This window comes from Podarcis melisellensis, assembly GCF_964234715.1.
Source record: "Podarcis melisellensis genome assembly, chromosome: 6".
Classification (NCBI taxonomy): Eukaryota; Metazoa; Chordata; class Lepidosauria; order Squamata; family Lacertidae; genus Podarcis; species Podarcis melisellensis.
Window position 1 is genome coordinate 451,080 of NC_138538.1, and position 11,600 is coordinate 462,679.

General features: G+C 53.6%; 1 pseudogene across 1 annotated transcript; it reads left to right on the plus strand.

The window, feature by feature from the left end:
• Window positions 1–10,000: 10,000 nt before the first annotated feature.
• LOC309371743 (histone H2A type 2-B pseudogene) lies at window positions 10,001–10,354 on the plus strand (annotated as a pseudogene). Its single transcript has one exon. The product of its transcript is annotated as a histone H2A type 2-B pseudogene (transcript).
• Window positions 10,355–11,600: the final 1,246 nt, after the last annotated feature.

Sequence of the window (11,600 nt, forward strand, 5' to 3'; positions counted from 1 at the left end):
GGGTGGTAAAATACAACGTGGAGAAAGTGATCCAAGCTCAGAGCTTGCCTGCCCTGGAAGGCCCGTTGCAGGGAGAAGACCCTGAGCCCACAGAACCAACCTGCAGAGCCCAAGCACATACGAACACACACGCACCCAGGAAAAAGCAGAGGGGGGAAAGCCTCTTGTTGGGGAAGCCGCCTGCTCCCCCAACCTCAGTTCCCAGAGCAAGCAGACAGGCGGCCAGTGATGGCCCAGGAGGAGCAGTGGCTGCTGGGCCCAGGAGCCAACAGGCAGCAGGTCAGTGCCAGGAGAGCTTCGGCCTGCTTCCCTCTGCCCCTGCGTTGTGGGGCTCCTGCCTTCTTCCCTCTGAGCGTCACTTTCTAAGGCTGAACGCAAGCTGTGCTCATCCACCCCAAACACAGAACCACAGCAATGGAGACTTGGAAGGGACCCGAGGGAGGTCTAGTCCCACCCCTGCAAGGCAGGTTGGAGGGACCAACAGCGGTGGGGCTGCAATGCCTTGCAGTGCATGCTCCCCCTCCTGCCCGGGCGGAGAAGGGGGCCTGGCTCCCAGGATGCCTGCAGCTTCCAATTGCACGTTCCCACAAGTGTGGAAGGGATGGGGACGGAGGCAGCTGTGCAGAGACAAATGGCCGGCCCCTGACCACCCCCTGCCCCCTGCCGCCGCAGCAGCGTCCTCCGCCCACCCACCCCCCCCGGCTTGGTGCCTGCCTGCCAGCCAGTGGCCTTTGTCTCTTCCCACCCCTCCAAGAAACCTCTCCCCCCCGGGGGGGGGGGTGGACATGGCGGTGGCGGAAATGCTGACTCTCCTCCACCTGGCCGCTTCTTCCCTCTCCCTCGCCCCCCCTCGCCCCCCTTTGCCTGCACTCTAAATGGATCTCAATGCAGGATTAATTTGTCATATTGACACTGATCGTTTATTACAGAGAAGAGAGGAGCCCATTCATTTGAATAGAAAACATTTCATCTTATCTGCTGCCGCTCCCCAGCCAAGCACAGCCCTCACTTTTTAACCTTGGACAACGAGGCACTCATAATTTCCTCTCTGACACCCGATAAGAAACTTACTTTTGAATCTGGCTTTCTTTGGAATTTTAAGTGCCGGCTTGAAAGAAACCTGGAGCCACGTGGGCGCAGGAGGGCCTGGGAAGAGGAGCCTGCCAGCCTCTGAGCCAGGCCAACAGGGCACAGCAGAACGCAAGGAGAGCCCGCTGGATCAGGCCAATGCCCAACATTCCAGCGGAGCAATTGCAGCAAATGGGGAAGGGGAGCTGCTTGCAGCAGGAGGGGGAGACCCCCTGGATTCTGCAGCAGCCTGCCTCATCTCTGTCTCCTGCCCCCGTCCTCTTCAGCCTCTGAATCAGGACCGCTCTCTGCCACAGCCTCTTCCTGCTCACTTAACCCGGTTGTCAGTCTGCTCCTTCTTTTCCCTCTGACCACTTGTCCCACCCCCACTCCCAGGCTCAGAGCCTCCTTCCCTTGGGGGTTTCCCAGCTGGTGCCTCACCCCCCTTCATCCAGCCGGTCCCTGACATGCACACACACATCTGGAGACAATGCCTGCGTGGAAACATCCCCTGCTCACCCCTTTTCAGTCCGCTCCTGGTTCTGGGAGACAGCGGTGCAGAGAGTGTGGGGAAGCCCCTGGCCCTTTGCTTGCCTAACCCACTTCCTCCTCCTCTCTTTCCGACCCACCCAGGCTCCACCCTCCAGCTCTGACTCTTGCCTCCTGGCTGCTGCAGGTCCCCACAAATCACTGACCCCCCCCTCCCAAGTCAGACCCCAGACCCCCTTCCCCCAGGCTTCCCCCTGACAGGAGAGGACTCTTGTGCTCCCATCCTGATTGTGGGTTCCTGATCAAAGCCTCTGGCTGGCCAGTGTGAGAACAGGATGCTGGACTAGATGGGCCATTGGCCGGATCTTTGCTTGGCTTCTTAGGACCAGAATCCCCATGTGGATCCAGCAGCTCATACCGGGAACAAAGGAAGCTGGTCCAATCCAAGATATCTCCCTGCTCAAAGGGGAAAGGAAGGGGTTTTTATATGCCAGTTAATTTATCCAAAGAGACCTTTTCCTCCATGGTTCCTCCTCCTCTGTTCTCTGGAGCCCGGGGGCATGGTGCCAGGGAAAGGGCAGGTGCCCACCTCCCCAGCTGGCCTGGGGGTGCCTGATTGCCTTGCCAGCCCAGCCGTGTCTCAAACTGGCTGACACTAATAGGCCTGTCAGCAAGGCCTTCCCAGAGAAGGGGCTGCAATTGTTTTCCGATCCGGGAACGGCAAGGCAGATAAGGCTAGAAATTAGGGGCGCGAGGCAGGAAGCAGCAAATGGAGATAAATGAGGGTGCCAGGTGGCGGCTGCCTGCCCACGGGACGCCCTGGAAGCGGCTAAGTGCATAAAGAATCGCTGGCCAGTTATCTGGCCTCTGCTTTGGACAGCCTCAAATGAGGAAACGAGGAAGAATGAGCCAGACCTGGAGGAGGAGGAGGAGGAGGAGGGGAGGGACTGGCCAGGCGGAGTCAGTGGGCCCTGGATGCAGAGCAAAGGCAAAGCCATGCCCGACCCAGACCCTGCCTTCCCCCACCAGGGGAGCACCTGGATCTCCTGGAGGGAGGAATGCCCTTGGGCCTTTGTCTGAGCAGCCACAAAGCTCCAAGGATGAAGCCTTCCCTGGTCAGCCAGCTCCACAGACCGCAGTGCAGCCGCCTCCATCCCACAGCCTCTCTTGAGGGAGGGAGGGAGGAGACTGGACCCCCTTCCTCTTCTCTGGAGAAGCAATGATGGTGAAAGGTGCAGATCCTCAGCAGAAGATCCTGGTCCACTGGTCCATCGGAACACCCAGATTTGGCAAATGTGCACCTGGGAACCTCACCCTGAATTCAGAGTTGACCTCCTGGTGGTTTTGATGCTTTAAGATAAAAAGCTGCAGTTTGGCACATTTGCACAGTCCAAGGGCACAAACCGTGAGCAGGGCCTGAGCCTGGAGCAAAAGGAAGAAAGTCCTTCTTCACGCAGTGCATTGTTGAACTACGGAACTCTCTCCCCCAGGAACCTAGGCTGTGGCAAATTCATGGAGAAGAATAAGGCTTTCAGCACCTGCTAGTCTTGGTGGCTCCTCTCTGCCTCCGCACTCAGAGGCAGCCCTGCTCCTGAATCCCAGCTGCTGGAAACTGCAGGAGGAAAGAGTGGCTCTTGTGCTCAAATCCTGCTTGCTCGTTACCCATAATGGGCTCCTTTTCCCTTATGGGGTACCCAAGAGCCCATATAGAGTCCTTCTGTAGGTTCTCCATTGGTCGGAGAAAATAACAGAGGCCAACCAGAGAATATTGAGAAGCAAAGCAGCTAGTAAGCCTGATCTTTATTAACTGTTGCAACAGGGTGCTCACTCACCACACGCAGGAGGGACCCCGAACAATGGTGCACAAGCCCTTATATGGCCATTGAAATTGCCCACCCTGGAGCCCAAGACCACCCCCAATACATCATACATACATCACAGAAGGGGTGATCTACAGCACAATCCTGTCTGGCAGGAAACCTGTGGATGGGTTTACCTGGCTGTTAATGGGCTTACCTGGACAGCCTGGCTATTATTTTGTGATGATAAATACCTAATTCTTGAGTTCAGGTCACAGGCTCACCCATTTCCTCCCTCCTTGCAGAGAAACATTTGAGGTCAATTTGGGGGAGACAAAATGGTTTCAGGACTTTTTTCCTGCACTGTGTCAGACATGTGGTTTATATATTTATGTAAGTGTTCGCTTGGTACATTTATTTTATATCTTAGACCTTATAATTCTCATAACATGGTCGACTTCTGTGGGCACAGGAGGAAAAAGCCCTTTCTGTTGCTGCTGCTGCTGTTGCCATGCGTGTTTCTCCTTCCAGGCTTTGCAGATGACAACTGGGTGTGCCCCCCATATCCTTGTGCTGGGGATTCCAGTGGCACCCGGTGCCTTCCTTGCTGCTCACTGCATTGGCAGAAAAAAGGGGGTGTCTTCTGGCCCCCTCCCTGTGGGTCTGAGCAGAGCAGTGGGTGCCCCCCACCCCATGCCATGTGGCAAGACTCAGCCCGGCCAGGTGCCGCCTTCCTCCTCTCGCCCTTCACAGCCAGGAAGAAGCAGATCTGATTGGGAATTAGGCTGCAAGAGCAACCGTGTTCCCTTCTCTCTTATCTAAGTTGCTGTAACAAGTGCTTTGCATTTATTCCAGCCCATGTGCTGCAGAATTGCGTTACAGCTCATGGCTGCAAGCCATCTGCGGAGAGAAATCCAGTTATACCTTGTATAATAAGTTCCTGACAATCTTGCAGAGGACTCCGGGTCATAAAAGTCTCCCGGTTTTATCGCCAGTAACAGACATGGAGAGAAATTAAGTTGTCTTATCAAATTTAGATAATATATATCCCTCTGGAGTGGAAGGTGCCTGATGGATCTTTTTCAGCCTTTGGGGGCTGGGGGGGGGATAAGCCCCCACCTGCCTTCAGGGCCTGGGCAGCTTCCAGCCTCAGACAGGAGGCACCAAAGGAGGAGGACAGATCTGTGCCACCTTCTCTCATGCCCTCCAGCTGTGCTTGGATTCCTTTCCATTAGCATCTGGGCCTCCAACATATTTCTCTCTCTCTCTCTCTCTCTCTCTCTCTCTCTCTCTCTCTCTCTCTCTGTGCTGGGGTCCTTGCCAGACTTCGCTAATCCACTGGTACCGCAGTCGGGATTGATGCCATTCAGGAGGAGAATTTGGTGGCATTTTTCATGCCCGTTCCCAGCTGCAAAGCCGTGAGGGAGAACAGAAAAGTGGGTTGCATCCACCCACTTTGGGAGGGCCTGGTCTCTCCCCCCCCCCCCGTGCCCTGCAGTCTCCCAGCTCTCTCTGGTGCCCCTGGACAGGCTGGGATTTGCAAGGGATTAAGGAAGGCCACCGGCAGAGCTTTTCTTCCTGCAAGAGCTCAGATTCCACCCCTGCCTTCCATGACCTAGAAAGAGCTGGATGGCCTGGAAGAGGAGCCCCTTGCCCACCGGAGCCCCTGCCTGCCTCTTGAGGGGGCTCCAATGCACACACCAAACACATGTGCAGATCCAGGGAGGGGGGAATGTCCCTCAGCCCGTCCTGAGCCAGGAGCAGAACGGGGCTGGCTGTGCAAAGTCAGGAAATTGGGAACATGGGGAAAATGTCCAGAAAAGCCGGCAGTTTCTTAAGGTGATATCATCAGGGACCCAGTTGCGTGTGACTCTGGTGCAGAGGAGAGATGAGAAGAGGAGGACTCCAGACTAGATGGCAGAAGGATCCTGCAAAGGAAAGGGCAGGAGGGAGGGTGGCAAGGCAGATCTCAAGGGCAGAGCAGCAGCACAGGCAGAGAAGAGATGCCCACCTGCCCATCAGAAAGGAGAGGGCCATCATTCTGGGAAATGATATATAATGAGATGGAAAAAATGTTGAAATATACATTTATTAAGAAACCGGAAGCATTTTTTACTTGGCATTGTGTTGTTGTTGTTTAGTCGTTTAGTAGTGTCTGCCTCTTTGTGACCCCCTGGACCAGAGCACGCCAGGCCCTCCTGTCTTCCACTGCGTCCCACAGTTTGGTCAGACTCATGTTCGTAGCTTCGAGAACACTATCCCACCATCTCATCCTCTGTCGTCCCCTTCTCCTTGTGCCCTCCATCTTTCCCAACATCGGGGTCTTTTCCAGGGAGTCTTCTCTTCTCATGAGGTGGCCAAAATATTGGAGCCTCAGCTTCAGGATCTGTCCTTCCAGTGAGCACTCAGGGCTGATTTCCTTCAGAATGGAGAGGTTGGATCTTCTTGCAGTCCATGGGACTCTCAAGAGTCTCCTCCAGCACCAGAATTGAAAAGCATCCATTCTTCGACGATCAGCCTTCTTTATGGTCCAGCTCTCACTTCCATACATCGCTACTGGGAAAATATACATTTATTAAGAAACCAGAAGCATTTTTACTTGGCATTGAAGGTGATGATATAAACAGAAAGGGTTGTAAGTTATTTTTGTACGCAATGACGGCAGCAAGAATGTTATTGGCACAAAATTGGAAGCAAGAAGGATTACAGACGAAAGAAGAATGTAGGATGAAAATGATGGACTATGCAGAATTAGATAACCTAAGAGGAAGAATTTGAAACCTGCGGGACCAGAGATTCTCAGAAGACTGGAGTAAATTTACAGACTATTCGCAAAGTAATTGTGATGAGCAGATCATGCTAGTAGGTTTGCAAGAAGTTTTGTAAGGTGAATTATTTGAAATATTGCCAAAAAGACAATGAGGAGAATTGTTAGTTAAAGATAATTAAAGGTAATATGAAATGAAGAAATGCATAATAAGTGATAAGAACGGAAAATCATCAGAGGTGTTGACGGAAGTCCAAAAACTATTGTATAAGATGAGAAGTTTTGTTGTATAAATGATAATACGTTAAAAACGAATAAAAATGTACCATATTTTGTTAAAAAAAAGAAAGGAGAGGGGCGTCCAGTCTGCCGGGCAGCTGCTTGGCTTAGAAGGAGCCTGTCCAGTTCTGATTGACAAAAGGTTGGGGTGACCGTTCCACCCTGAGAGCCCCACAAAATCATGCTGAAGGGCCACGGCAGGACGCCTTCCGAGAAGGACCAGTTGCTGGGACCCACAGGAGGGCAGAGGGCTCTTGTGCCCGGGTTCTGCTGGCAGATTTCCCACAGGAGCATCTGGCTGCCCACCGTGGGAAGAGGGTGCTGGGCTAGTTGGGCCTTTGGCCTGATCCAGCCGGGCTCTTCTTATGTTCTTAACAACCCCTTCAGGGAGCTGAAGGTGGAGTCAGGAGAACGCTGAGGCTCCTTTGCTGGGCACATCCACACCCCTCACTTTCCCCTGTGCTGCTTCTTCCATATTTTTCCAGTCTGCAGAGAATCTCACCTTTGGGGAAAGAAAGCAATGGCCACACCGTCTCCATAGCTCTCTGTCACTTTGCCCTCCCATCATTTTTCAGAGGGGGGGGGGCCTTTGACATGCGCAATGATGCATCGGGCGAGTCAGCTGCTCTCTCCGTGTCCAATTTGTCACAGCTTCAGGCTGTTTCCTCTCCCATTCCTCCTGCCCCGTTCCGGGAGATGAGAGAATGCGCACGACACTCTGGTCCCTCTTCTCCCCGGTCTCCATCTCGGTGGGATTGCCAAGCCAGCGTACTTGGGGGGGGGGGCATTTGCAGGGCCTCCGTTTGCCTGGCAAGCCTCCCCTGCAAAAACTCTCTCCCCTAACCCATCTAGCTCTTGCCCTGGCTGGACTCCAAGATCAGAACCCCCCTCCCTCCTTCTTACAGACCCTGCGCTGTAAATGCTTCCCTTCCGAAGAGCCCTGCACTAGATCAGACCAGAGACCCATCAGGACCAGAGGTCCATCAGCAGAGCCTGCTGGATCAGGCCCAAGGGCCCACCTAGACCCGCCTCCTGTTCTCCCAGGGGCCAACCAGATGCCCACTGCAGGCAGGATCCGAGCCCAAGAGCCTTCTCCCCTCCTGTGGTTTCCAGCAACTGCCGTTCAGGAGCATCACTGCCTCCGACTGTGGAGGCAGGGCAGAGCCATCCCTGCCTCCTGTGGCAGTGAGTTCCACAGTTTAACTCTGTGTTGCATTAAGAAGGACTTTCTCTCTAACACCAGTACAGCTAGGAAGAATGTACAAAACCAGTTCAAATATGTGTTGGAAGTGCAAAGAAAAAGAATGGACCTTTTATCATATGTGGTAGGATTGTAATGAAATTAAAAAAATTAAAAAGTTTTGGGAAATGATAGATAATGAGTTGAAGAAAATTAACATTTGTTAAAAAACCTGAAGCATTTCTATTAGGGATTGTAGGAAAAGACCTGCCAAGGAAACTGAAAAATATCTTTATGTATGTGACAACAGCGGCAAGCGTCTTAATAGCACAAGGATGGAAGAATGAGGAAATCCCGACTAAAGAACTATGGCAAGTGAAACAGATGGACTATGCGGAATTGGCAAAACTGACACATAAACTACATGACAAGGATAACTGTGATTTTAAAGATGAATGGGAACCTTTTACAAAGTACCTAAAGAAGCAACAAAATGAACTGGACTCCTTGACAGGTTTTGAATAAACATTCACAAACTTTTTATTGATAACATTTAGACAGATAAGTTAAGGATCTGTACACTTTTGTAACATGCAGAAAACAATATATGTGGATAAACCAGAGAGAGGAGCTGAGGGAAGTAGGGGGGAGGGGAAAAATAAGGGGGGGAGAATTCATGGATGAAAGGTTTTTTGATAAAACGTTATGTTGAAATTACTAATAAAAAAAATTGAAAAAGAAGAAAGAGAAGGACTTTCTCTCGTCTGTCCTGAACCTTCCAGACTTTAGCTCCATGGGCTGTCCGTGAGTTCTGGGGTTGTGTGAGAGAGGGAGAGAAGGATTCCCCAGAGAAGAGCTGCCGTGGGTCAGCTGGCAGCTGGAGGAGGTCAAGGCTGCCCTCTTCAGCCATGGTGCCCCCAGGACAAGCAGCCTCAGCCCCTGCCCCCCGCCTGCCACGGGGACGATCCCACTGGCCTACTTTGTAGGGCTGTTGTGTTGTGGAGCTGATGGGTGGGAAGCTTTCTGAATCCTCCAGGGAACATCCGTGATAAGTGCTGTAATTAATGAAGCCCAGGGTCAGCCGGGCTGAGTCAGGAGTGTTCAGAGGCTGCTTGGCAAGAGCTGCTCCTCTCGGCTGCTTGCTAGGATGCTGCAACCAAGGCCAGAGAAACGAAAGGGAACTCCTCCTCCCAGGTCTCCCCTTCTTCATTTGTTTTGAAAGTGAAGCTGGAACATGGACAGGATCAAGCCTAGTGTCAGAGCGAGGGAAGGGCCAGCGCTGCCTTGAGAGACCCCACCGGGATCCTGTGTCCTGTTCTGGGAACCCCATTTCAAGAAGGGTGTTGAGAAACTGGAAGGTGGGCAGAGGAGGGCGGTCAAGGGGGTCAAGGGTCTGGAAACCAGGCCTTGTGAGGAGGGAGTGGGGGGTGACCGAGAGGGGACATGAGAGCTACCAGCAAATATCTCAGCCTTCAGATATCTCAAGGGCCATCATATGGAAGAGGGAGCAAGCCTGTTTCTCCTCCTCTGGAGGGTGGGACTCAGACTGACAGATTCAAATAAAAGAAACGAGATTCTGACAAAATATCAGAAATAGCTGTCTGATGCTAAGAGCTGCTTGACAGTGGAACAGACTCACTCAGGTGGGAGACTCTCCTTCTTCGGAGGTTTTTAAGTAGAGTTTGGATGGTCATCTGTCAGGGATGCTTGAGCTGAGATTTCTGTATTGCAGGGAGGTTAGACTATTTCTTCCCTTGATCGGGACACCAAATACCTGCTGATGCAGCCTAGAAATTGCCCGTGACCCTTGGGTGAGGGGCTGGGTAGACATTTTAAGAACAAGAATTGCATTCGCTTTTTTTGCTGCTGCATCTCCCTGTTGCCTCATCTCAAGAGTCCTCACTTCCTGCTCTACCCACAATGCATCTCTCAGGGACTTCAGCTTCATTTCCTGGAGACGACTGGACCCCCCCCCCAACCACATGATTGGTCCAGGGCTAAACTCAGCGAGGGGTTTGTGGCCACTATGGAAGAAAGCAATGCAGGGGGGGATCTGACTCCCACCCCCAAAAATTAAGGGGCAGGCTGGAATGCATCCCTCTCTCTAAAGAAGTGCTGGAGCCATTACTGCTCAGAAGCCACACCTTCCCATCTGGCATCTCAGCCCACTAGTCCCAGGGGTGGGGGGCTTGGCATGCTGAGTGGTGAGGGGAAAGTACTCTGCACATGCTCAGAGACACTTCGATTGCTTTGGGTGCTGAAGTCTGGGCAGCAGTGGCTGAAGCCTGGAGGACGCAGGAGAGCAAATGACGAAAGATTATTCTGCCCCGGACCAGTGGCTCACCTGGACCAGCGTCCTCTTCTCCCAGTGGCCAACTGGGAAGCCCCCAAGTGAGCTGGAGCTGAGTCAGTGTCGCCATGTCTGGCCGCGGCAAGCGAGGTGGGAAGGCAGAGCCAAGGCGAAACCGCGATCCTCCCGCGCTGGTCTCCAGTTCCCCGCCAGCTGCCTGCTCCGCCTGCTCCACAAAGGGAACTCTGCTGGAGTACCGGTATCTCACAGCTGAAATACTGGAACTGGCCGGCAATGCTGCCCAGGACAAAAAGAAAATGGGGACCATTCCCCATCACCTGCAGCTGGCGGTTCCCAACGATGAAGAATTGAGCAAGCTGCTGGGAGGAGTCCCTATTGCCGGGGGGGGGGGAGTCTTGCCCAACATCCAGGCTGTTCTGCTTCTCAAGAAGACAGAGAGCCACAAGCCCACAGGCAAATGAGGAAGAAGCGGACTCTTTCACCTAACAACCTAAAACATCTGTGCATCACAAAAAAGGCTCTTTTAAGGGCCACTAAAAAGAAAAAAGGGAAGTGGGGGGCAAGCACAGCCAGGAGAGTGGAGGGGGCAGCCTTCCTTGTGGAAGTGCTGGCCTTGGCTTGCCTGGGGAGGGGACCTTCCCAAACAGCACCCCACCCTCCCCAGGCAGCCCAAAGTGGCACTTTCCAGCCTGGCCCCCAGGACCTGACCCCTTCCCTCTCTTCCTTCCGCTGCCGCCACGTGGGAGGGGGGGGTGGGTGCCCCTCCCTCCAACACCTGGCCTTGGCTTCCTCTCCTTGCAGAAAGTGTGGTTGTCATAGAAATGCAGGGGCTCTGGGGTTCTGGGCAGGCGCTCAGCCCCTTTGCTTGGGAGCTCAGCGCTTTGTGTCTTGGGTGCTGGAGGCCTCCTTGCTGCCCCCACCTCAGGCACAGCAGCCCCCTGTAAAATGCCCCCGCCTGCCCCACAATCTTCCACTCCCTTGGCAGCTGCCGCTGGTGGAGAGTTGCATCTCAGCCAGCCTCCCCCAGCCGCTGGTATTTTCGTTTTGCAAGCGAGATTCCAGGAATCTATTTTGCTCTTCTGGGCTGCTTTGCTGTTTTTTGAGTCACAATTATCTTTCCTGCGCCATTAATAACCCTCAACAGTTATTTGAACTCCCACATGAAAGGGGGGGGAGGGCTGGCATCCAACACTCTCCTGCCGCAGACGTGCCCTTTTCTGCTTCTCCGCTGGGCTGGGATCCCCACCCTGCCCGCCTGCACAGGCCCCCTTGGGTGCTGACACCCTAAGCCCTGCGTCCTTGCTCAAGAGGACAAATATGCTCTGCACCCCCCCCTTCAGAGATGCCCATCCCAGTAGCAAGCGTGGCATGAGGCCATCAGCCAGCTGCCCTAACAAAGACAAACCAAACAGATTTGGAGCATCCTCGTGGCTCTGGGACCCCAACTCCCCCAAATGTGCCTCTGCCCCCTGCCCCCTGTGGAGAAGTCACTGCTGTGCCCTGTATGGGGAAGGGCATCAGAGCAGCAGGTGAGTGTCCTGGATCAGGCCAGTGGCCCATCTCACCCAGCACCTGTTCCCACAGTGGCCATGTAAACTCTGGCCGCTGCTGGGTGACTGGGAGAGGAAGCTTCTTCCGGTGGAGGGAACCCTCCCTTTGGAGCTGAACGTTTCCTGCCATCCCCCCTGTGAGTGTGGGATGGGTTTG